Source organism: Antechinus flavipes, chromosome 3, assembly GCF_016432865.1.
Source record: "Antechinus flavipes isolate AdamAnt ecotype Samford, QLD, Australia chromosome 3, AdamAnt_v2, whole genome shotgun sequence".
Classification (NCBI taxonomy): domain Eukaryota; kingdom Metazoa; phylum Chordata; class Mammalia; order Dasyuromorphia; family Dasyuridae; genus Antechinus; species Antechinus flavipes.
Genome location: NC_067400.1, coordinates 584,732,279 through 584,758,469, shown reverse-complemented (window position 1 = coordinate 584,758,469; position 26,191 = coordinate 584,732,279).

Sequence of the window (26,191 nt, the reverse complement as noted above, 5' to 3'; positions counted from 1 at the left end):
TGGCAGTAATGGTGATAATGTTGGCGATGGTGAAATGGTAAACCATAGAGTAAGATGGGGGGAAGGGGTCAAAGTAGATGGAGGAAAAGAAGAGAGTATCAGTCAAAGACAATTATCCTTGAGGAAGACACTATTGACCTTGCTCCAGTTTCCTCCACCTAGAGAAATGCTTCGAGGACCTCTTCATCCCCGCTTCCCCAGGGACTCCCGGAAGGACAGCTCCTGAGAAGAGCAGATTCTCTCCCCTTCTACTTCTGTCCAGACCCCAAAGCCTAAGCTATAGTCAATCTATCCAGAGCCTCTAGGCTGAGTTTTGTGCTTAAATAAGGAGATAGTCCCCCGCCTTCAGAGCCTGAAGTCTCCTGGGGAGGACAACACGCAGAGGGCAAGTGTGCAAGAAACAGAGTCGTTCCCAGGGACATTCAGAGAAGGAGTCTGGAAGAAGCGGGCGCGGCCTCGTGCCGGAGGCAGCCTGGGACCCAAGAGGCACAGGTGAGGAGGAAGAGGATTCTAGGCGTGGGGGAGAGCCAGGGCTCGGTCATGGAAACTCAGTGCTGTGAGCAAGCAGCACTCTGTGAGCTCCGGCCCCTTCCCCAACCTGCCCGGCCCTTCTCCCAACGCTCCCAGCCCGGCTCTGGCACCAAAAGCCCCATAAAACTCCCTTGGCTGGGCTCCCAATCCCCCGGGGAGCTCACTGTCTCCCTGGCACAGGGCACCCTCCCACCTGGCCGAATGATCCCTTCCACAGCTGCGGCGAAGCTGCCTTTCACCGAGCCTTCGGTTGGGGAGGGGGCCAGCAGGACCAAGTGGGGGAAGGGCTGAGAGGCTCTTGCTGTTCGTGTTTCAGGAAAGAGCTTGGGAGCAGACAAAGGCCTCCAGATTCCCTTCTCTGACTCAGCACAGCTAAGAGTGGGGAGAGGGGAGGAAGAGAAGAGGAGGAGGGGGTGGCTCACTCACACCAGGGAGCCTGTAGCTTGGAAATAAGCTCTAATCAAATCCAGAATCATTCTGTCTCCCCCCTGCCCCCAAGGACAGCCCCTTCGCTGGGTATTACTCATATGCTTTCCGTGAATTCTTCCGAGGCTTCTCTGAGACATAAGGGAATTTGCAGAGCCGGGAAGATAACAATCTAGAAATCTTTTTTTTTCATTGCCTTCTTGCTTTTCTTATTTTCTCCTTGTGACTCTTTCGCTTCCAAAAAGCCCTTCAAGAATTACATTGTTTGTTCTTGTTGCTGATGATTTCAAAAGAACAGTTGGGTTCATGGAGCCCAGAGAGGTAGAGAAAAGTATCCAGGGGGTCCAGGGGGTCTCTGGCCAAAAGCTGGATACCCCTCAGGAGGAGCCGGAGTCATAGGTAAATCAGAGGTCACAGTGCAGGAGCCAGAAGCTAAGGGCCAGGCTGGAGCAAGACTGGCACCACGGAGGTGCTGGGAGTTTCCCAAGACCCCAGAGAAGATCCACAGCTCCATTTACACAAGCAGTGAAGTTGAAGCTGCTGGGCAAGCTACTCAGAGAGTCAAAAATATCAGAATTGGCTACAGTCCTTAGAACAGAAGGTCAGAGCTGGGAGAGCCCTTAGAACCCAGAATGTCAGAGCTGGGAGGGCCCTTAGAACCCAGAATGTCAGAGTCAGGAAAGCCCTTAGAACCCAGGAGGTCAGAACTGGGAGGACCCTTAGAACCCGGGAAGTCAGAGCTGGGAGAGCCCTTAGAACCCAGAATGTCAGAGCTGGGAGGGCCCTTAGAACCCAGAATGTCAGAGTCAGGAAAGCCCTTAGAACCCGGGAGGTCAGAGCTGGGAGGGAGCTTAGAACCCAGGATGTCAGAGCTGGGAGGGCCCTTAGAACAAAGAATGTCAGAGCTGGGAGGGCCCTTAGAACCCAGGATGTCAGAGCTGGGAGGGCCCTTAGAACAAAGAATGTCAGAGCTGGGAGGGCCCTTAGAACCCAGGAGGTCAGAACTGGGAGGACCCTTAGAACCCAGGATGTCAGAGCTGGGAGGGTCCTTAGAACCCAGGAGGTCAGAGCTGGGAGGGCCCTTAGAACCCAGGAGGTCAGAGCCGGGAGGGGACTTAGAACCCAGGAGGTCAGAGCTGGGAGGGCTTTAGAACATACAATGTTAGAGTTAGAAGGTCCTTAAACAGAAGGAGGAGAAGGAGGAAGAAAAGGGGAAGGAGAAAGACAAGAACAAGATGATGACAATCAGTGAAGTCTATGTTTTATCCTGAAGGTAATAAGGATCTCCTGAAGTTTCTTGAGCTGGAAAGTAGCAGGAATTTCCTACTGTTGGGAGACTCTGAGAATGGAGATCGTTCCGTTCTTTGAGACATATCCACAGTGTGTTTGACACATGGTAGACTAATAGATGCTTATGGAGTGCTTCATCAAGAAGGAAGAGACTAGAAGCAAGGAAACCAATTGGGGGGATATTTTTTGTTTCGTTTTGCTTTGTCTTGTTCAGTCATTTCAGTCATGTCTGACTCTTGGTAACCCCATGGTTTGCCATTTCCTTTTCTAGCTCATTTTCATGCGTGAGGAAGAGGGGAGTGACTTGCCCAAGCTCACACATCTGGTAAGTGCCTGAGGCCAGATTCGAACTTAGGAAGGTGAATCTCCCTGACCCCGGGCTTGGCGCTCTGTGCACTGGGGCACCATCCAAACTATTAGAATATCCTAAGAAAGAAGACATGAGTTGGGCAATGGCTGTGACAGTGGCATGAAAGGAACCAATATAGTAGATGTGATGGTGGTAGGGATGGGGTATGGGAACAATCATTTATTAAGCGCCCATATGGTGCCAGGAACTGTGTTAAATGGTTTAAAATATTGTCAGTTCATCCTCACCACAACCCCATTTTACAGATTTGAAACTGAGGGAGCAGAGTGATTTGCCTAGGGTCACATAGCTAATAAGTGTCTGGGGCTGAATTTGAACTCAGTTCTTTCTGACTCCAAGCTGTGGACATCTACCCACTGTGATATCTAGTAACTAGGTTTGGGGATCAAAAAAAGAATAAAGAGTGAGGAAAGGCCCTGAGATTGTAAAGTTAAACACCTGGAAGGATAGTAGTGAATTGGTAGTAGTGAAATAAAGAAATTAAGCAGAGAGGTAGATTTTAATGAGAAAGTTAATGAGTCCTGTTTGGGACATTCTGCATTTGAGATGTGTATCCAGGTGGAGATAACTAGGATATAAAATGTGATACAGGAACCGATTTGAGGGAAAAAAATTAAAACTAGATATGTAGCTATGGTTTCGCCTGCATAAAAATGATTTCGTGGATAAATTCCAAGAAATCTGAAGGAATCATCAAGATAAAGAAGAAAAGAAGAGATGGTTCTGGAGAGAGTCCCTGGTTATAACTGACTAAACTATTCATATAATTGTTAATGTAATGACAGAAAATTGTTGATGCTGATGTAATATGGACTGCTAAATCTTAATCGTCGTGACAATGTCAAAATTCCAGGAATGTCCTTATGTTCCTACCCTTAAGATAACGAGATTAAATTAAGCCGAACCACATCGTAGGTCCCCCCCACTCAGGGATGTTGCCTTGTGGGGAGCCCAGATCAAGCTGTATCTCAGCCTCTAGTGTCCTTGCCCTTTTCCAATAGGATTCATCACATGAAGGACAAAACAGCCAGAATGAAGCAGCTTGCTTTGCTTGAATTGCCAAGGATCGCTGACATCTCATGTCCAGGCCTTGCTGCCTCAGTCTGTCTCCTCCTCCTCTTCTCCCAAAATAATAAAAATAAAACTTATTCATGGGTCTCTTTGGTTGGGAAATCCATTAGACATCCCCCAGGGTGGCAGGTTTACTGCTCTGTTATCTCAGTTAAAGATGATTTATTCCTCAACTCATGGCTTTGATTTATTTGATTTATTTGAATATATGTATATATATTTGATAAATTTCAAAAATATTTTGATTTATTATTGACAAAAACACAAGAAGAGAATTGAATAAAGTCGAGGATCCAGCAAAAGAGACAAAGAAAGCATGATAGGAACATCACTAGTGTGCCATGTTTTAAAACCCCAAGAAGAGAGTATCTAGGAGGAGGGGAAGATCAGCATCATTAAAAGCTTCTCAAAAAATGGATGCAGTTTTTTCTTTCCCAGTTTTTTTTTCCTTCTTGATCAGATTTTTCTTGTGCAGCAAGATAACTGTATAACTATTATACCTATATTAGATTTAACATGTATTTTAACATATTTAACATATATTGGACTATGTGCCAGCTAGGGAGGGGGTGGGGGAAGGAGGAGAAAATTTGGAACAGAAGGTTTTGCAAGAGTCAATGTTGAAAAATTGCCCATGCATATGTTTTGTAAATAAAAAAATTTAATAAAAAATTAAAAATAAATAAAACAAATAAATGAATGAATAAAAATTTAAAATTTAAAAAAATTTAATGGATGCAGAATGGAAGAAGAACATTAGATTTTCCATTTTAAAGGATGGTTGGTAACCTTGGAACAAGCATTTTCAATAGAGTAGATGGCTTGAAAGCCAGAGAAGATGGAGTAGAGAAGTGGGAGTGGGATGTGACAAAGGGGAGAGAATGAGCATGAGATGATCCTTCTAGGAGACTGGCTCTGAGGAGATAAGATATAGGATGTTAGTTTGAAGGGACAGTTAGGGTCAAATGAAGTTGTTCTTTGGTTTGGGGAGGAAGGGTGTTAATGGAGGAGATAAAGCTTTTAGTCACAGTGTCCACTAGCAAAGAACTTCTTGTGGACAGAATCATCCCCATGGCACCATCAATGTTGTTTGAACCTCTGCTAAGAGATCTTCACCCTCCATCTTCTAATCACTTACTGAAAAATGAAGATGAGTCAAGGAAATGATTCTTCCCTCAAAGGAGATGGAAGACAGAGAGAATGCGGACGTGGCAGAAGATGAAGAAAGCAATGGAGAAGAGGTGGTGGTCCCTCAGAAGAAAAAACTGTGGCTACACCAGCAAAGAAAGTACCTTGAGCCAAGAAAGTGGTTGCCACCCCACCTGCCAAGAAAGTACTCATGACTCCTATAAGAAGGCTGCTGGGGGACCCTGCCAAGAAAGTGGCTACCCCAGCCAAAGCTGTCATCACACCAGGCAAGAAGGAAGCAACTCCAGCTAAAACAGCAACCACCCAGCTTAAATCACCAGCCCCCATCCGCCCCGACCAAAGGAGCGAAAAAAGGAATTACAGAAAGAGAAAAGAACTGAATCTGAGGGAAAGCATGGTGAAGATGAGGAGGATGAAGAATTTGAGCCACTCAAAGCCACAAAAATGGAAGCAGTCCTAGCCAAACAGGATTCTGAAGAGTGAGAGGATAAGTGAGGATGAAGATGAGATTGATTCTGAAAAAGAAACTGTAGATACCACATCTGCCAGAGGAAGGCTTCTTCTGTGACAGCTGCCCCTGGGAAAGCTGGGAAAACCAAGAAATCTAAGGAGGAAGAAGAGGAGGAGGAGGAAAAGGAGGAAAAGGAGGAGGAGGAGGGGAAAGAGAAGGAGAAGAAGGAAAAGGAAGAGGAGGAACTGAAGGAGAAAGAAGGAAAGGAGGAAAAAGAGAAGAGGAGGAGGAGGAGGAAGTGCCCATCAAAGAAAGTACCAGGGAGGAAGAGAAAGGAAATGGGCAAACAGAAAATCCCTGGAGCCAAGAAATTGAACTTGGAAGATTTCAATCTCTTCAATTGGGACTACGAGCTTCAACAAGCCCCTTCTGAAATCTAGTATTACAGACTCTACAGAAAAAAAAGTCAGTTGTGGACATCCATATTAGTACCCCAGGAAGTTTTGGTTATGAAGAATTTTAATCCACTAAAAACACGGAAAAAGCTCTGAAACTCAGTCAATATCTCCTAAAGGTTGGCTCTGAAACAAAACTGAAAAACTCAAAAGAAAAGAAAAAAGCTCCAAATGTAAAGATGATCTTCATGAAAAATATGCCTTACAAAGTAACTTGGAAAGTCCTCAAGGAAGAGTTTGAAGGGGCTATTGAGCTTAGGCTGGTCTACACAAAGGATAGGACACCCAAAAGAATCACCTATGTTAAATTCAAGCTAGAAACAGATGTGGGCAAAACCTTGAAAGAGAAACATGGAATTGAGATGAATGGTTTGACATTCGTTCTGGACTACACATGGGAGAAAAGTCAAGTACAAGAGAATCTGAGGGGTAGGAAGAACTCCTAGAGTCAGAGAAATACGAAGCCAGAAGGCTGGAAGACACTAGTGCTTAATAACATCACCTGCAACAGCGTTGGCAGCTGAGAGACTAGTCATGGTGGCAGCCACATGGGCTTCAGGGGAAATAGTGAAAGCTCTCCAAGAAGGGGAAATGATGTGGGAAGAGAGAGGGCTGGTCAACTGGAAGGCTCGTCCCCGTAAACTTTTCATCTAGAGTAGTGATCCATATTTCAATTCATTGTGTTGCCTGTGCATTGTTTTGAATTTATAGTGTCATATCCTCTGTGCAATATTATTTTTCCTACAAAAAATAAATAAATGAAGATCTAAGAATGTTTATAAAAGCAAAGAATGAAGAAAGACTGGAGATTAGAAAGAGAAAAAAGGTGGTGAAAGGGCAAGCTGCCAGAGGAGACAGGACTCAAGGACTCAAGTAGAAGGATTGATCTTGGCAGGGAAAAGAGATCACTTCTGAGGATAGATCGTGGAAGAAGATGAATAAAGATGCTGAGAGGATTGAAGGTAGAGAACTGAAGAAGAGAGGACTCTCAGATTTTTTTGTGAAACAAGGTTTTTTGTTGGAAGGGAATATGGAGGGAAATGTGTTTTGGAAAGAGAAGAAAAGGCCCGAGACAGCCCCCTTAGAGAGTGCAAGAGGAAATCTGTCAGGAAATAATAAAAGATGTTATGCAACAGCAAAAATCAGGAGAAAATCCGTAGTAGATTGCAACAGGCGAATTCTATGACTTCCTCCAAGAATATTCAGCAGAACTCAACACTCCAACATGGGAGTTTGGAAAGGAATGAGTGGTAATAAGTAAGAGAGAAATGAGTTTAGAGTTGGGAAAAGCATGAAGTTTAATTGGTTCTCTGTGGCAACAAGATTTCAAAGGAAGGAAATGGGGCCATAGCAGGAGTGACAGACTAGGAAAGAGGGAGGGGATGGAGTAATTAAGTGGGGCAGGGAGTAAGCATAAGGGGAAATATAAGGACATTTAGAAGGTTATTCCATCCAAATAGAGGAATTTTGAGTTAAGAATTGTGAAAGTGGAATAAATTTCAGTGATGATGAGCTCAAAGACATTATCTTTGGGGAAAAAGTGGAGTAAAGGTGCAGATTATGAAAGCTAAGAAGGCTGATGAACTGGGATGTTTAAAAAGACATCAGTAGGAATATTGAGAACTAAAGGAAGGAGAAATTGCTATTCAAAGCAGCACTATGGAGGATTATGCTTTAAATAATGGGAAGAAATTGGGCAAATAGGAGTGATGAGCTAGGGGTTGGAGATACTAAAGGCACCCTAGAAAGGAGGAATTATATACCTAATTATATAATTATAAAATAAAAGTATATAAGTAAAGATTTGGGAATTTGAGTTATGGCAAAAAAGGGAGTTATCACTGCCCTCGTACTGATCTCATCTCTAGGGGATCCTCACAAGACACCAGGCCTTTTCCCAGCAAAGAGCAAGAAGATATAATCTACTTTTTCTGGGATCATGGAATTTCCCTGAAAAGAAGATAGTGGAGAGCACCAAGTTTAGTGAAGCAGAATGTGCCCTAGGAGGGACAATGGAAAGCTCGAGAAAGGGCATAGCACAGAATCCGTATGGGACGTCCCAAACAAGATCCGCCTTTTTCAATGCATTGAAAAGGTGGCCCATATACTGGGGTCATCCCATCCTAGCCTAGCCCACCCAAAAAATTAGAGCCATATCAGGACATTTGGTGATTCCCCAAACCCCAGCTAGGTGATATAATTCTATTGTCATATGTTCTGCATTCATCTCTGCCATCCAGGCCACTAACAGATCCATAGAGAGAGCCAATAGTGGGAACTAGCCTTAGAACCCAGGAGGTCAGAACTGGGAGGGCTCTTAGAACCCAGGAGGTCAAAGCTGGGAGGACCCTTAGAACCCGGGATGTCAGAGCTGGGAGGGCCCTTAGAATCTGGGATGTCAGAGCTGGGAGGGCCCTTAGAACCCGGGATGTCAGAGCTGGGAGGGCCCTTAGAACCCAGGAGGTCAAAGCTGGGAGGGCCCTTAGAGCACAGGAGGTCAGAGCTGGGAGGGCCTTAGAACCCAGGAGGTCAGAGCTGGGAGGGCCCTTAGAGCACAGGAGGTCAGAGCTGGGAGGGCCTTAGAACCCAGGAGGTCAGAGCTGGGAGGGCCTTAGAACCCAGGAGGTCAGAGCTGGGAGGGCCCTTAGAGAGAGTTTAATTTAACCCCTTCCATCCCCACACTACCTAGAAGTAGCTAGGATCCAGAATTGGGCAATCTGGCCCCAGATACTTACTAGCTCTGGGATCCTAGGCAAGTCACTCAATGTCCATGTGCCTCTATTTCTTGACTGTAAAATTAGGACCTCACAGGGTTGTCATGGGGATCCAATGGTACAATATTTTTATAGTGCTCAGCATATGTCTGGCAATGACTGCTCCCTTCTACCCCCATCCTTCCCACAATGTTATAGGTGAGGAAGGAAATCCAGAGGAACTGACTCGCCCCGTCATACACCTGACCTGCAGAACTTGAAGCCATAACTCAAGCACAGGTCTCCAGACTCAAGACCCAGGGCCCTTCCTACCATGATGGCGTGATAGTTCAAGCTAACGTGCCAAGTTCTGATTCCTATTTATGGGGAATATTGGGGGCAGATCAACAAGGGGGCAGAGGGAGTGGGAGAGCAGCTTTCACTGCAAACTATGTAAAGAAGAGGGGAGAAAGCATCACTTCAGGTTGGCAGGAGAAGAGAGCTGTTAGGGTGCCAGCCATCTCAGGGAGAAACAGAAGTAGGTCATACCCCACCTCTTCTCCTGTTCCTTGGATCCTTCATCTACAAAATGAGAGGATTAGAGCAGATGATTTCTGGTGTCCCTTCGGACATTTTTTGTTCCAAAGTCACTGCCAGGTCTAAAGTTCAATTCAATCCAAGTCAAGCAATTCAACAAACACTTACTGAATTGAATTCGATGTTCTATAGTTCTAGCAAGATTGTGTGATGATCAATTGTGATAAAATTTAGCTCTTCTCAGCAATATTTTGACCCAAGACAATTCCAATAGACTTGGGATGGAAAATGTCATCCACATCCAGAGAAAGAATTATGGAGACTGAATATGCCGAAACATATTATTTTCACCTTTTTTTGTTTTCTTTTTCTTTCTTGTGTTTTTTTCCCTTTTGTTTTGATTTTTCTCTCACAAAATGACCCATATGGGAATATGTTTTAAATGATTGTACACGTATGCCATCTATCAAATGGCTTGCTGTCTCAGGGAGGAAGGAGGTAAGGGAGGAAGGGGAAAAAATTTGGAACTCAAAATGTTAAAAAAAATTAAATAAACTATGTTTATATGAAATTAGAAAAATTAAGTAGTATTGAATTTTTTAAATTGCTCTATAGTGCTACATTCTGAAGTCCCTCCCCAAGATGATAGGTAGTCCAGTACATGTTAAATATGTTAAAGTATATGTTAAATACAATATATGTATATATTTATATAGTTATCTTGCTGCTTAAGAAATATCAGATCTTGAAAGAAGGTAAAAAAAAAAAAAACCTGAGAAGGAAAACAAAAATGCAAACAAACAATAATAGAAAGAGTGTAAATGCTATGTTGTGAGCCACACTCATTTCTCATAGTTCTTTCGCTAGGTGTAGCTGATTCTCTTCATCACTGAACAATTGGAACTGGTTTGGATCATCTCACTGTTGAAGAGGGTCATGTCCATCAGAATTGATCATCATATAGTATTGTTATTGATGTATATAATGATCTCCTGGTCCTGCTCATTTCACTCAGCATTAGTCCATGTGAGTCTCTCCAGGACTTTCTGAAATCATCCTGTTGGTCATTTCTTACAGAACAATAATATTCCATAACATTCATATACCACAATTTATTCAGCCATTCTCCAATTGATGGGCATCCTTTCAGTTTCCAGTTTCTGGCCACTACAAGAGGGCTGCCACAAATATTCTTGTACACACAGGTCCCTTTCCTTCCTTTAAGATCTCTTTGGGATATAAGCCCAGTAGTAACACTGATGGATCAAAAGGTCCCTTTCACTTCTAACATGTTATGTTCTAAAGTCCCTTTAATTTTGCCATTCTAAATTCTATAGACTACTTCTAATTTCTATAGAAAAAAATGGCATTGGGAAATAATCTAGAAAAGAGGGGCTTTAGGGGCAGCTAGATGGTGCAGTAGATAGAGTACTAGCCCTGATGTCAGGAGGACTTAAGTTCAAATCTGATCTCAGCCACATCTTGATTGTGTGACCCTGGGCAAGTCACTTAACCCCAATTGCCTCAGCAAAAAAAAAAAAAAAGAAAGAAAAGAAAAGAAAAGAGGGACTTTAAGCCAAACAGTAAGAAGTGCTTGAAGTAGTAAGCATTAGTGAAGAAGGGCTGGGGTTGAATTTGGGCTGGAAAGAATTGGCGAAATTGAAGAAAATTTGGAGAACCAGCTACTAGTTCAGGTGCAAGAAAACAAGATCAAGAACAATAAAGGAGGATATAAATGATTAAAAGGATAGAGGAGTTATGAAACCTAAAGAGATAAACTTAAACAGAAAAAAGAGAAAAGAGTCAGCAAGGCTAGTGAAGACCAAATAAAAGAAAGGTAAGAGAGACAAATAGAAGGTTAGGTAAACTTAACAGAGTGGTTCAGTGGGTGGAACAAACTGATTGTAAAATGTCTTAACTTTAAAAAATTAATAATTGGCTTTTTAAAAGGGTTAAGATATAAACACTTGAAAGTAGTTTCAAGAAACAAAGCTAAAAATCACAGGGTCAGGGAAAATTGTAGAATCAATTACATCAGGTTTTTTCTTTTGTTTGTCACCAGTGAAGTGACTATTATCTGTATTCCAAGTACAGTCTGAACACCCTCCTAGAAGAACTGGTGAAGGACTATTTGAAAAACAAAAACACCTCTTTACACTCTAGGTTGTTAGGGAGATTGAAGGGCTGCTAACAGAAATAGAATCAAGGCTTTAATTCAAAGGAAAGGTATGTTCTGGAGTGAGTTAAAGAATACTTGACCTTCATTTGGATTATAGAATATGGAAGAACAATACACAGAAAAGAGAGAGAAGGAAAGGATCACTTGTATGATTTTAGTTTCATAATTGGCTTGAGATCCTTCTTAAAGACCTCTTAAGACCTTCTTAAAGAGGAGAGAGTATGATAGAAAGAGGATAAAGAAGTTGCTAGTCCTCCCAAGAATGATAAAGTGGCAGAAGCTATCAGTTATGAGATAAGAGGAAATATGAAAATGACTTAGGTGGAAGAGGAAAAGAAAAGGAAAAGTAGTTAGTGATTCCCTACTCAAAGATGGTGACCAAAAAATAAATTGTAAAAGGTAACAATGCATTTATTGGTTAAGCTGATAAGACCTACTGGGGCCATGTCTGTACTCAAGATATGAGAGAAAACATTCCAAGTTTTATCAAAAATGATAATTACTCCTTTCAAAAATGATGATAACTACATCCTTCACATGGATACAAATAAATGTTCCAGAAAGAATCTTCAAAGCATAGTCAATTATTATGAAGATTTAGGCAAGAAACTGAAGACTGGGGGGATAGAATGTACTTTCCTCACTTTTGCCCAATGAAGACAAAGAATGTAGAACAGAAAATTGGATTGGTGGATAAAACTGGGGTTTGGTTTTCTGGTTACTGCATAGATTTTTGGCCAGAAGATAGAGCCACTTAATAAAGGCAGGTAAGAATGTACAGGTAAGTAGTTGCAAATCTAATCAAAAGGGCTTAAGCTAAAAAGAATAGAAGAGGAAGAAGGCACCTTATGAATATTCCTCATGGTATACCCTATAGAGAGAAGCCACAAAGAAAGAAAAGTAGGAGCTGGGGTGCCCACAGATTCACAGAATCACAAAATCCAAGCAGAGATCCAGTAGTAAAACCCACAGTCTCTTGGGAGTGTAGACACATGTTGAAAGTTTAAGCATCAAATAAGAGGGACTAAAGCTCCTAACCAAAAGCTGCAAATTTGACTCATTAGGTGTCACTTAGATTAATCAATAAAGAAATATTAAGCACCCACTATGTATTTTTGGGAAAACAAAAAGAGGCAAAACATAAACCCTGCCCTCAAGGAGCTTACAGTCGAAAGGTGAAAACAACATATAAACTAGTTATATGAAATATAAATAACAAGAGGCAGCTAGATGGTACTCCTAACATCAGGAGTACTTGAGTTCAAATCTAGCCTCAGACACTTAATACTTACTAGCTGTGTAACCCTGGGCAAATCACTTAACCCCAACTGCCTCATCAAATAAATTTTTAAAAAACAATAAATAACAGAAGGAAAAGATGAGAATTAAGAGGAGTTGGAGAATTCTTCCAGTAGAAGATAGGATTTTAATTGGGACTTAAAAGAAATTTGGAATGTCAAAAGGTAGAACAGAGGAGGGAAAATGTTGCTTACATGAGGGACAGCCAGAAAAAAATGTCAGGAGCCAAAAGAAAGGATATCTTGGTTACAAAACAGCCAAGAGACCAATGTCTCTGGATCAAAGACTCCGTGTTGAAGAGAGAGATAAGAAGACTGGAAAGGTAGAAAGGGGTTAGGATATGAAGGCTTTGAATGTAACATGGAAGATTTTCTATTTGATCCTGGAGATGATAGGGAGCCACTGGAGTTTGTTGAGTAGAAAGAGTGACATGATCAGACCTGAGCTTTAGGAAAATCACTGTAGAGATTGAATGGAGGACAGATTTGAATGAAGAGAGATTTGAGTCAGGCCGACCCAACTAGTAAATTACTGGAGATTTAGTGGAAGAAGACCCATGACTTGACTTTGGCTCTCAGTGGCTATACTGTATTAAAAGAATATAATATATAAAAAAGAAAAAACATGTGTAAATTATTTTGCAAAAATTAAAGTAATAAATAGATGCGAGGTTATTGTTCTCTTTGTTGTTTTATTTTTTTAAAATGAGGAACAAAAGCAGGCAAGCATAATAAAGAGCGTTTGAGTGAAGGTCAAAGGAGGAAGCGTGTGAAGTGATTTTGTCATCACTACCAACCATATGAAAGGATTAATGAAGGAAGAGTTTGGGAAACAGGTCACAAGTCTTGCTCAGGGGTGCATTATAATTGTTATGGGCAACTCCAGCTATCCAGACAGCTCCCTCTATCAAAAGATTTCTTGTCATTTGTTTTAGTTTTGTGTGTGTAAAACAATCGGGATTAAGTAACTTGCCCAGGGACACACAACTAGAAAGTGTTAAGTGTCTGTCGTTGGATTTAAACTCAGGTCTTCCTGACTCCAGGACCAGTGCTCTAGCCACTTTACTATCTAGCTGCCTCATTAGCAACTCATTTCTTAACCCCCTTTAGTGACAATTCTGCCCTAGAAAAGTAGAAGACTCAACAAGGGGGATTCTATTCCAAATCTGATTCTCATTACCAGGGAGGAACCAATTTCTGAGATGAAATGATAGGAATAGAGCTAAAAGAAGGAGGGAAGGATGGAAAGAAGTGAGGACACCATCCTAGAGTTAGTGATAGATAACAAAAAGAAATCTGGGCATAATAATCTAATATTGGAGAGAAGAGATGTTCAAAAGTGCAGAGGAAAGATAATGAGGAGTTCATAAAATAAAATGTTCCAGGAGAAGTCAGGCTAAGAGGGATAGGAGATGCGTAAGAATAAAACTATAAAAATACAAAGGAAAACAGTTTCAATGAGGAAGGAGGAAAAAAAACAGAATTTGTCTGAAAAGATTTGTGGATGTGGATACACAGAGAGCCCATCAATCAACTTAGATTTTAAAAAGATGTGTTAAAGGTAGAAGTAAAGCCAGGTAAGAGATGGTATATCTAGATAAATATGCATGGGATTGTCCTGTAAAATTAGTGTCAGAAATCCTTAAGCTCAGAATCAGAATCAGAGCCTAGAAAGGGAAGCTAAGAACAGCCAAAAAGAATTTTTAAGCTATGTTGAAAGAAAAAAAAATCCTATGTTGAGGCTTAAGGAAGGGAGAAGACCTGTGTTTGGGGTTTACATGATTTTAGCTTATAATGAAGGGGAGATAGAATTCCTTAAATCTTATTTCACTTATGTTTTCTCTTCAAAAGAAAATGACTTTCCAGCCCAAAATCTGTCAATGGACATGACAGATCAAAAGAGATTATCAGGAAATTGATACCTATGATAAGGAAGAGACCCCCTTGCTGTCCTGGATGAATCAAATGACCTGAAATAGTCATGGATATAGTTTACCTGGATTTCAGCAAAAATTTTGATAAAGTAGCTTATGTTATCCTTATGGAACAGATAGAAAGGTAAGATTAAATCATAATACAATTAGATGGATTCCTAATTGGTTGGATGGTGACTCAAAGAGAAGCTGTTAACGGTTCAGTGTTTACATGGCAGAAATTCTCCAGTGGAGTGTCTCAAGGATCTGTGTTATGTCTGTGGTGTTTAACAGTTCTATTAATGACTTGGAAAAAAAGGGCAGCTAGATGGCTCAGTGGATAAAGCGCTGGGCCCACAGTCAGGAAAACCTGAGTTCAAATCCAGCCTCAGACATTTACTGGTTTACTCTCCATTTGTCTTAGTTCACTGGAGAAGGAAAAGGCAAAACACTCCAGTATCTTTGGGGAAAAAATGAACACAGGACAACATGTCCAAAGAGTCATGAAGAGTCAGACAAGACTGAGCAAATGGAAAAAATGTAGACCACATGCTTATCAATTCTGCACGTGACCCGATGTTGGGAAGGATACCTGATACGGTGGATAACAGAGACAGGATCCAAAAAGGTATTAACAGGCTAGAGCACTGGGCCAAATCTTAGTTGAAATGCAACAAGAATAAGTATAAAGCTGTACAATCAGTTACAAAACAATCAACTTCATAAGCACAATGTGGGGGGGGGGGGGACATGACTAAAGAGCAACTGTTCTGAAATAGATCCGGGAGCTTTAGTGGACCACAAGTTCTATCAACAATGTGATTGGGTATCCCCAAAAGTTAATGTGACCTTGAGTTGGGTTAAGAGAAACAGAGCTTTTAGGAATCAGGAGGTGATAGTCCTGCTGTACTGTATGTTCCAAAATCTGGAGTATTGTGTTCAATTTGAGTACCATTGTTTAGAGAAGACACTTATAAGTTGGGGAGAATTTTTAGCCAGGATAACAAAAGACCTCAAGTTTATGCCACATAAGGGTTGAATGAATTGGATATGTTTAACTTGGAGAACACTAAGGGATACCGAAGAACAGTATTCATGGATACGTGATTTAGAAGAGGAATTAGAATTGCTCTTTTTGGTGGTAATGAGCAGTACCAGGAACAATGGGTCAAAGCCACAAATTTAGGTTCAGTCATATCTGATTCTTCATGACCCCATTTAGGATTTTCCTGACAAAGATATTGGAATGGTTCGCCATTCCTTTCCCAGCTCACAATACAGATGAAGAAACTGAGGCAAACAGGGTGACATGACTTGTCCAGGGTCTCAGAGCTAGAAAGTGTCTGAAACTGGATATGAAAATGGAATGAAATGAAGACTCATAAAAATGAGTCTTCCTGACCCCCGACCCAGGTATCTATCTCGTGAGCCATCTAGTTATCTAACACTGAAAGTTGTCCAAAAATGGAATGGCTTCATTGGGAGGTTGTAGAGAGCCACAGACAGCAGGTTTCCTCTGGTCTTATACCTCACCCAGTGTTTCCCCACTATCTGCGGCCCTCTGCATTTCCCCTTTTCTTTTGTTTTAGTTGCAACAGGCACATTTCTAACAGGCTGGAGGCACACTTCTCAGGAAGTTACAGTAGGGATTGATTTCACGGATGGATGGATTCTACCAGATAGTAAGATCTCTTCTAATTTTCAGATTCTGTGAGTATTATTTCATCTCTAATGCTCTGTTTTCATGTCCTTTTCTTTGACACTCTCCATTCTAAAGTTCCTTCCAGTTCTGACAGCCTGTGTTCTAGATCTGGCATTCTATTATCCTTCCAAGTTTGATATTCTCTGTTCTAAGGTTCCTTCTACTCCTGATATTCTCTGTTGTTGTTGTTTTTTTTTTCAAAAAATTTTTATTAAAGCTTTTTATTTTTAAAACATACACATGGATACTTTTCAACATTCACCCTTACAAAACCTTGTATTCCAAATTTTTCCCTCCCCTTTTCCCACTCCCTCCCTAGATGGCAAGTAATCTAATATATATTCTCTGTTCTAAGAGCCTTCCCAGCTCTGATATTCTCTATTCTAAGAATTCTCCCAGCTCTAACTTTCTGTGTTCTAAAGATTCTTAAGTCTGACATTCTGTGTTCTAAGGGTCCTCCCAACTCTGATATTCTATATTTTAAGGGCTCTCTCAATTCTGACATCCTGTGTTCAATGGTCCTTTTAACTCTGGCATTCTCTGTCCCTCATAGTCTTGACAATGATACTTTGTAAGAGAACTTCTATTTTGACATGGTATGTTCTAAGGTTCCATCTAGTTCTGCTATTCTATATTCTAAGGCTCCTTCCACCTCTAACATTCTATATTCAAAAAGTCCTCTCAGCTTTGAAATTCCAGGTTCTAAGTTCCCTTCAAGATCATCCAGTCAATATTCTAATGGCCTTCCCACATTCTATATATGAAGGGTCTTCCCAGTTCTGTCAGTCTATGTTCAAAGTTCTCTCCCAGTTCTGACATTCATATATACTACATTCTCTGTTCCTTCCTTCTTCTGGCCCTTACAACCTACGTTTTCGATGCCTCCCAGTTTTGACATTCTATATGCTAAGAGTATCCCCAATCTTCTCTATCACCCCCCACCCTGCTTCAACTCTGTGATTCAGGGAGTCTTTAAAAAGTATGTTAGATCCCTTTCACAGTCAGGGGAAAAAGAGACATGGTAGGATGACCTACTCTTCCGCTATTAAAAGTCAAACTGGGTGCTGACAAGGCTTGCCCAACCACAGTTTTAATTTACTGAGCTAACAGATGACTTCACTTCCTAAACAGGGAACTACCTCACCTGACTCAATCCATTACCAATGGGAACACCCCTAGTGAATAGACACAGGTAAATATTATTCTTTAGCCTGGATCAACAGCTTCCAGGTAATCTTTTCCCAAACAGATCTTGCCATACTGTCCTTACCTCATCAGTTTGTTTAATAATTTTAAACAATGCTTATCAAAACAATCATCCGAGCAGTTTAAATAACTAGAACCATAAACATTCAGCTCTGATACTAAAAGGAAATCCCCAGGCTGGGGGTTTTCAAGAGAAAAATCTCAGCTAACTTCCCACCAACATGAAAGTCACTCTCAAAATTCTCCACCCAGAGTGTGATACTTTCCAGAGGAATAAATGCCAACCAGCAGCTCTGGAAGGATACCACCATAAATCAGGGACTCAGTGCCTTGAAGTCTTAGTCATGGTATCGTAGGATTCTGGGCTGAAAAGGACCTTATAGATTATGTAAGCAAAGCCTACCCTGTGAGGAAAGCACAGGCTTGGAGACTGGAGTCCTACATTCGGATCCTAGCTCTGATATTGTGTGACCTTGGGCTAGTCCCTTCCCCTCATTAACTCTCACTAATGAAGATAATAGACTCCAATGGGGCTCACAGGAAAGCAAACTTCAAAAGCTGGAGTGAGAATGATCTTTCTTGCCTGCGAATGGGGTTTTCTGAGCACAAATGAATGTAGTCCCCTTTCTTTTTGCTCCTTGACAATAATAAGGTGGCATTTGGAGTCAGAGGAACCAGATTTGAATCCAAACTTCTACTTTCTAGCTGTGAGCTTGGGCTTCTCTCTCTCTCTGAGCCTCTTCTATAAAATAAGGATATGTGATCAGATGATTTCTAAGACTCAAAAAGCTGACATTCTAAAGGCCTTTTTCACAACTCTGATAATCCACTTTCTAAATTTCCCCCAGTTCTGACATTTTATGGCCTTTAGAACCTCCTAGATCTAATGTTCTATTACCCAGGGTCCCTCCAAGATGATATTCAGTGCTCTAAGATCCCTCCAAGTGCTATCATTCTGTATTCTAAGGCCCTTTCCAGCTCTGACAGTCTGTATTCTAAGGGTGTTTACAATTCAAATATCCCATGATCCTGTAGTCTTTTTGGAGAGGCAGAAAAACTTGCTCTAAGAGTACCTAGTCACAAGTAAGTTCCTTGTAATTGACTTTGGAGATAGTGATGTTCTGACGTGCCCCACTGGTTCAAAGGATTTCTAAGAAGAGCTGAAACTTATCTGATAGTATAAAACAAAGCACTTTGCTAGCATGATTTCACTGGATCCTCACAACAATCTGGACACAGATGTTATGATTATCCCTATTTTACAAAGAAGGAAGTTGAGGCTGAGAGACATTAAGTGCTAGCTCAGGGTTAGTGGCCAAAGAAGGATTTCAATCCAGCTCTCTCTGATTTGAAGTCCAGCACTGTATAGAAAAAGAACCAAGGCTCGGGCAAGGCTTTGAGGTGAATCCATGGCCAAAGACAGAACATAATCTGTGTGATTCTGAGCCATCCAGATAAATGGCATTGATAAAGAGCTTCATGGATGACAAAGTACTTTTATATCTACCATCTCATGTGATTCTCACAGCAATTCTGTGTGGTAGAAATTCCAAGATAATAATTTATTATTTTACAAGTGAGGAAACTGAGGCCCCAGGAAGAGACTTTACCACAATCACATAATTTTATGGGGATCCAGGGCAGCTGGGGTTTAGGAAGCACTAGGCTTAGAATCAGCAAAGCTTCTCTTTGTGAGTTCAAATTTGGCTTCAGACATTTATTAGTTGTGTGACCCTGAGCAAGTCACTTCACCCTGTTTGCCTCAGTTTCTTCATCTGGCAGGGATTTGGGATTTTCTTGGCAAAGATTCTGGAGTGGTTTGCCATTTCCTTCTCCAATTCATTTTACAAATGAGGAAACTGAGGCAAACAGGGTAAAATAACTTGCCCAGAGTCACACAACCAATAACTTTCTGAGTTCAAATCCAGTGTTCTATCCATTGTGCCATTAAAATGTCCTACGATGGCATAGTACAGTAGAATTCCCTTTGGACTTGGATTTAGAGAGTGTAGATTTGAATATTGACTCTTAAATAAATCCCTTCCCTTCCTGAGTCTCCATTTCTTCAACTGTAAGGGGGGCAGAGGAAACAGAATTGAACCCCAAGATCTTTAAGCTTCCTTCAAACTCCATATTCTTGCTTTATCGTTATTATTATTATTATTTATTAATGGACCTAGAATTTTGTAAGGGATGTCCAGTAGAATTTGTAGTACCCATACTCGATACTCCGTGGCAGTCTCCCCCAACCAGACATTCTCCAAAGCCCTTGTGGTCTGGGGAATTACTGAGAGGGTGAAACAGGATGATTGCTGAAAGGGGTTGGAGAGTGGGGAACAGTCCCTTCGATCAGCAGAAATTTACGAATAAAGGTTTATGGAAGGAGGAGAGGCAATGGGGTGCACTGGAACTGAGCGGGGTTTGGTTCTACAAGGCCTGGGTTATAAAAGAGGCTCTTTCTTTACCTCCTACTTATACTTGACTAAGCTACTTTTCTTGTAAGTCATTGCCCTGGTTTCCTCATGTATAAAATGATGGGAGCCAGACCGATGATCTCAACGATTCCTTCTAGTTCTCAACCTTAGTCTAACTCTTTTAGCATCTGGCTGGGTCATTGTAAGCAAGCCGCTTCTCCTCAGTTTCCCTATTTGGAAAATGAATCCAGTCACCTCAAAGGTCTCTTTCATCAACAATCCTTCTGGGGCAGCCCCGGCTGAAAATGGTAGTTGTCGCTGGGGGTAGGGAAGGGGAGGAGGAGACATTCAGGGAAAGCTGCCAGAGCAGGAGTAAATAATTTACACTGATGAACTGGAGATAACATTGACTAGTAGGGGATTGAGTTCAGGCCCAGAGATGAAAGCTCACCCTACCTTCTGAGAGGGAAAAATTACTGGCTCTCTCTGGTCTGCCTAGAAAACCGAGTCTCAGAGGGTGGCCTGGCCCCGAGAAGGGCTGAGGGGGCTCCCCTTCACGCCATGCTGGCTGCCCACTGGTTCCCGTGGCAACAATAGGGAATACCTCTGTTTCACACACACACACACACACACACACACACACACACACACACACACACACATTTATTCATACACTCACTCACTTACCCAAACAAAGGAAGTCAGAGCTCAAAGAAACCTTACAACTTGGAATAGTAAAACTGGGAAAGGCTTTAAACTTTGAATATCAGTTATAAGGGTCCTAGAACATAGGATGTTGGGGAAGAACCATAGAACATAGAATGTCAGAGTTGGGAGGACCCTTCGAACCCAGGATGTCGGAGCTGGGAGGGTCCTTATAACTCAGGATATCAGAGCTGGGAGAGCCCTTAGAACCCGGGATGTCAGAGCTGGGAGGGTCCTTAGAACCCAGGAGGTCAGAGCTGGGAGGGCCTTAGAACCCGGGATGTCAGAGCTGGGAGGGCCCTTAGAACCCAGGAGGTCAGAGCTGGGAGGGTCCTTAGAACCCAGGAGGTCAGAGCTGGGAGGGCCCTTAAAACATGGGATATCAGAACTGGGAGGGCCCTTAGAACCACTCTCCCAGGCTCCCCAGGCCACCAGTTCTTTGCACCTTCCTGCATCCCCATCCTGTTCTTCTGCCACCCCCACTTCCATGCCTTGCCCAAAACAGATCCTGGCATCTAAATATTTGCTGAACAAGGGAGTGAAAGATTAAGTGAATGAATAAACAGATGAATGAGTGATAACACACACACACACACATATACAAGTTCCTGTTGGTGATACCTCCGTGTAATGATAACTTCCTGTCATTTGGCATCCCATCTCCTTGACAATTTCCTGTCACTCCCACACAGCACCCCTCCCTTCCAACTTCTGACCCCAGCTTCCTGCCCTGTAGGACTGTCCAGTTTCCCAAGCATCTCCTCTACCTGTTTTCCTTGCCTACCTTTCCCTTTCAATGAGCTCTGCTGTTCAAAGCAGCCATTCAGAGACCAAAAGTTCTTGCTCATTCCAGTGTCTAGATCTTTCTAAATCTAGATCAGTCATAATCATTCTTTGGGCTTTATAGCTGAAAGGGAAGATGTCTACCAAGTCCCTCTGCATTTTATCCTAACATAAGAATCTAGGGGAACAGTCACATGCCCCCCCACCCCAGCCCCGCTGTGGCCTCCTGCACTGGAAAGCCATCAAATCCCATGATGCTGGGCTGTCTTCCCACCAAGCCTTCTCCCCCAGAGCCCTGGATTGCCAGCTGTCCGCTGTCCTGAGCCACCCCGGAACTACCGTTGACTTGGATTTGCATGTGGTTGAGAGAGTTATTCTCTCCACTCCTGCAATCATGGCATCTTTCCCTCCCCAATCCCTACCCCCACCCCCTTCCCAACCCTTTCTCTACAACAGGCAGGTTTTATAAAAACAGAGCAGCTGCTTGGAGATTTGAGAGAGAAAATTCTGCACAGTTTCTAAGTCAGGGTGACAGGTCTCCTCAACAGGAAATTGTTTTTATGAAGTTCTCTCTCCCTCTCTCCCCGTCCCCACCCCCTCCGTCTCTCTGTCTGTCTGTGTGTGTGTGTGTGTGTGTGTGTGTGTGTCTGTCTGTCTGTCTGTCTCTCTTTCTCTCCTGTTTCTCTGTCTGTCTCTTTATGTATCTCTGTATCTCTCTGAATCTCTGTCTCTCTTTCTCTGTGTGTGTATCTCTGAGTCTGTGTGTCTCTGTTTCTCTTTGTATTGCTCTGTCTCTGTCTGTTTCTCTGTCTCTGTCTCTATCTCCTTCTGTTTCTCTATATCTCTATCTGTGTCTCTCTCTCTGTGTATGTCTCTCTCTGTCCCTCTCTCCCTCTGTTTCTCTCTGTCTCTGTCTCTTTCTTTCTCTCTCCTTTTCTTTCCTGTCTTTTCCCCTCTCCTCTACTGTCTTCTCTGTTCTCCTCTCTTCTGTTTTTTCATTCCTCTCTCTGTCTCTGTCTCTTTTCCTCTCCTTTCTGTCTTTCTCTTTCTCTCTCTTTTCTTTCCTGTCTCTCCCCCTCATTTCTCTTCCCTTCTCTCTCTTTCTGTCTTTTTCTGTCTCCTCTTTTCTCTGTCTCTCTCTCCCCCCTTTTCTTCTCTTCCTTCTCCTCCTCCTCCTCTTCCTCTTCCTCCTGCTCTTCCTGCTCTTCCTCCTCCTCCTCTTCCTCTCTTCCTCCTCCTCCTCTTCCTCTTCTTCCTCTTCCTTCTCTTCCTCTTCTCCTCCTTCTCCTCCTCCTCCTTCTTCTTCTTGTTCTTCTTCTTCTCTCTGTTTCCCCCCTCCTCTTCTTTCTGTCTCCTTCCCTTTTTCCTCTTTTCTCTCTGTCTCTTTCCTGCTCCCCTCTTTTTAAAAGCACTTTTTTATCCTGTTCAATGCAGAGACAGGGAGGAGTTACCATGGACACACTTATTTGTCTGAAGTTTATGACAGTGTTCAAATTCAGTTGATACAACATTCATAAGCATCATACTAATAATAGAGATAGAATATCAAATTTGGGGAAAATTAACAAGCTGAGTTTGAGATGAAGATCATGTAGGGAAACACAGAATGAAAAAAGAAAAATCGAAAAACAGAAACACAGGATCTTAGACTTAGAGCTAGTGATCATCTAGTTCAATCGCATAATTTTATAGAAAAGGAAACTGAAGGCCAGAAATGTTAGTGAACTTGCCAGAGATTATGTAATTAGATACTGGGTGGGAGTTACATGTTGGAGTACCTTCCAAAGCTCTGGGTTCAGTATTTTTTAATAATATATTTTATCCCTGGAGCGATAGGGAGCCATGGAAAATTTTTGAGCAAAGAAGTGAAATGGTAAGACCTGTGTCTTTGAAATAATAATTAGAAGCTGGATAAAGAACAAATTAGAAATGGAAGAGACCAGAAGCTATGAGTTTACTTAGAAACCTATTGAAATAGTCCATGTGATAAAGGTTTAAACCAAGTACTGGCTGTGTGAGTACAAAGAAGGGAGCAAATTTGAGAAATGTTCTGAAGAAGAAAATGACAAAACTTGGCAATTAAGTATGTGGTAGAGTTGAGGAAGAGGAAACAGTGATAAATGTGACTGGATTTATGAATCTGGGTAACTGGGAAAATAGCAGTGCCCTTGATAAAAAGAAGAAAAAAAAAAGATTTAGGAGGACAAAGGTAAGGCCTTTCATTGTGGACATGACACATTTGGGCTGTCAATGCTATATCCAAATGGAGATATCTGGCAAGTAGTTGGATATCTGGCAAGTAGTTGGTAAAACAGGACTAGAGTTAATAGAGAGATTCTAAATAGATAGATTAGATCTAAGTCTGCTTTTAGTTGATCCCATAGTAAAGAAAAATTGTTTCCAGTTTCTTTAATACATGTATCCAATCGCATATGTTGTCGCATTGAAAATATTTCCCCTAATCTGGTTACTCAACTCCATATTTTTTCTTTATGCTTCCCCAGCTGGGTCCTCCCTTCCCTGCTAAGGTGTTCACCTTTTAGCCGTTTTTGCTCGCTGAGGTAGAATGGTGAATTTTAATCTTTATTATAATATAATCTCAAGGAGGGCAGGGTCTACAACAGATCTCTCTTTGCCTCCCCAGAATTTAGCATAGAGTCTTCCATACACAGGAATTTAGTGTTAGGAGGATTTAATTTATCCTAAACCAATTCTACCATTGTCAAAGAGACTAAAGACAGCCCTAACAGAAAGCTGCCATCTTTTTCAGCTTCCTCGTCTAAGGAAAGAAGCTCATAAGATGACAGGAAAAGATAATGATTAATATTGGAGGGAATGTGGGAAAACTGGGACACTGCTACATTGTTGGTGAAATTGTGAACACATCCAGCCATTCTGGAGAGCGATTTGGAACTATGCTCAAAAAGTTATCAAACTGTGCATACCCTTTGATCCAGCAGTGTTTCTACTGGGCTTATACCCCAAAGAGATACTAAAGAAAGGAAAGGGACCTGTATGTGGCAGCCTTGTTTGTAGTGGCTAGAAACTGGAAATTGAATGGATGCCCATCAATTGGAGAATGGTTGGGTAAATTGTGGTATATGAATATTATGGAATAATATTGTTCTGTAAGAAATGACTAGCAGGATGATCTTAGAGAGGCCTGGAGAGACATACATGAATTGATGCTGAGTGAAATGAGCAGAACCAGCTGCACACATATATTGTATCTAGGATATACTGCAACATATTTAACACATATAGGACTGCTTGCCATCTAGGGGAGGGGGTGGAAAAATCGGAACAGAAGCGAGTGCAAGGGATAATGTTGTAAAAAACTTACCCTGGCATGGATTCTGTCAATATAAAGTTATTATAAAATAAAATTAAATTAAATTTTAAAAAAAGATATAAATAGAAAATCAAGACAAAAAAAAAAGAAGAAGAAGAAGAAGAAATGAGCAGAACCAGGAGATCATTATACACGGCAATAAGAAGATTATACAATGATCAATTCTGATGAATGTGGCTCTTCAATAATGAGGTGATTCAGGCCAATCAGTTCCAAAGAGCTTGTAATGATGAAAGCCATCTACTCCCAGAGAGAGGACTGTGGGAACTGAGTGTGGATCACAACATAACAGTTTCACTCTTTTTGTTGCTGTTCTCTTGTATTTTGTTTTCTTACTCATTTACTTTCCTCTTTGATCTGATTTCTTTTGTGCAGCAAGAGAATTGTATAAATATGTTTACACATATTGGATTTAACATTTATTTTAACATGTATAACATATATTGGATTGCTTGACATCTAGAGGAGGGAGTGGGGGGAAGGAGGAGAAAATCTGAAACATAAGGTTATGCAAGGGTCAATGTTGAAAAATTATCCATGCATATGTTTTGAAAATAAAAAGCTTTTTAAAAAATAAAAAACCAGAAAGAAGCTCAGTTTTCATTGATTCCCATCTGGAAAGCTGGCTGAGGAGGCTTTCTAATAGCTCTACATTAATACCTCTTGGTTACATAAGGGATATGTGGTCTTCCATGGACCAAGTCTTTCATTTTCCAGTGTTCTGTGTTATTAAAACTCCAATGAAACCTTTACTGAAGGAGGCTTAGGTAGTTTAATTGGTCTAGCCCAGATCCCATCCACGGTATTAATCTTTGACCCTGGCCAGACCTCTGGGATTCACATGAGAAAAAGCTCCAGCCTTCAATGCTTTGGTTAATAGAATAAAAGAAAGTCAGAGCTAAAACATAGTACTTCAAAGGAAGGGACCTTGGGACAGAGAATGTCAGAACTGGGAGTAACCTTAGAACACAGAAGTGGAAGAGTCTTTGAAACATAAAACAAGCCTAGAATCCAGAATTTTAGAAATGGGAGAACCCTTAGAACACAGATGGTAGAATTGGGGGGAGGATTATCTTAGAATACAGAATGACAAAGCTGAAAGGGGTCTAATGTTGGGATATTGAGATGGCTTAATGATAGAGCACCAGCCCTGAAGTCTGGAGGACCTGAGTTCAAATCTAACCTCAGACACTTAACATTTCCTAGCTGTGTGACCCTGGGCAATTCACTTAACCCTAATTGCCTTAGCAAAAAAAAAAAGAAGAAGAAGAAGAAGAAGAAGAAGAAGAAGAAGAATATAGAACACAAAATGTTAAAGGTGGGAACAAGCCTAGAACCCAGAATGTTGGAAATAAAAGGCCCTAAGAACATCAAATAGCAGAGATGGAGAGATTACCTAGAATATAGAATGTCCAAGCTTGGAAGAGCCTTAAAAAAGAAAATGTCAGATTTGGTATGGGAAAGGCAACCTTAGAGAACAGGGTTCTAAAGTTAGAGAGGGACATGAAATATGAGAGCTGGGCAGAACCTTAGAACACAGAACATTAGCTCCTAGAAGATTAAACACAGAAGGGCCTTTAAGAATCAGCTTGGCTGACTCCCTGTGTACCAGAACCTTAGAACACAGAACATTAGCTTCTAGAATATCAAACACAGAAGGCCTTTA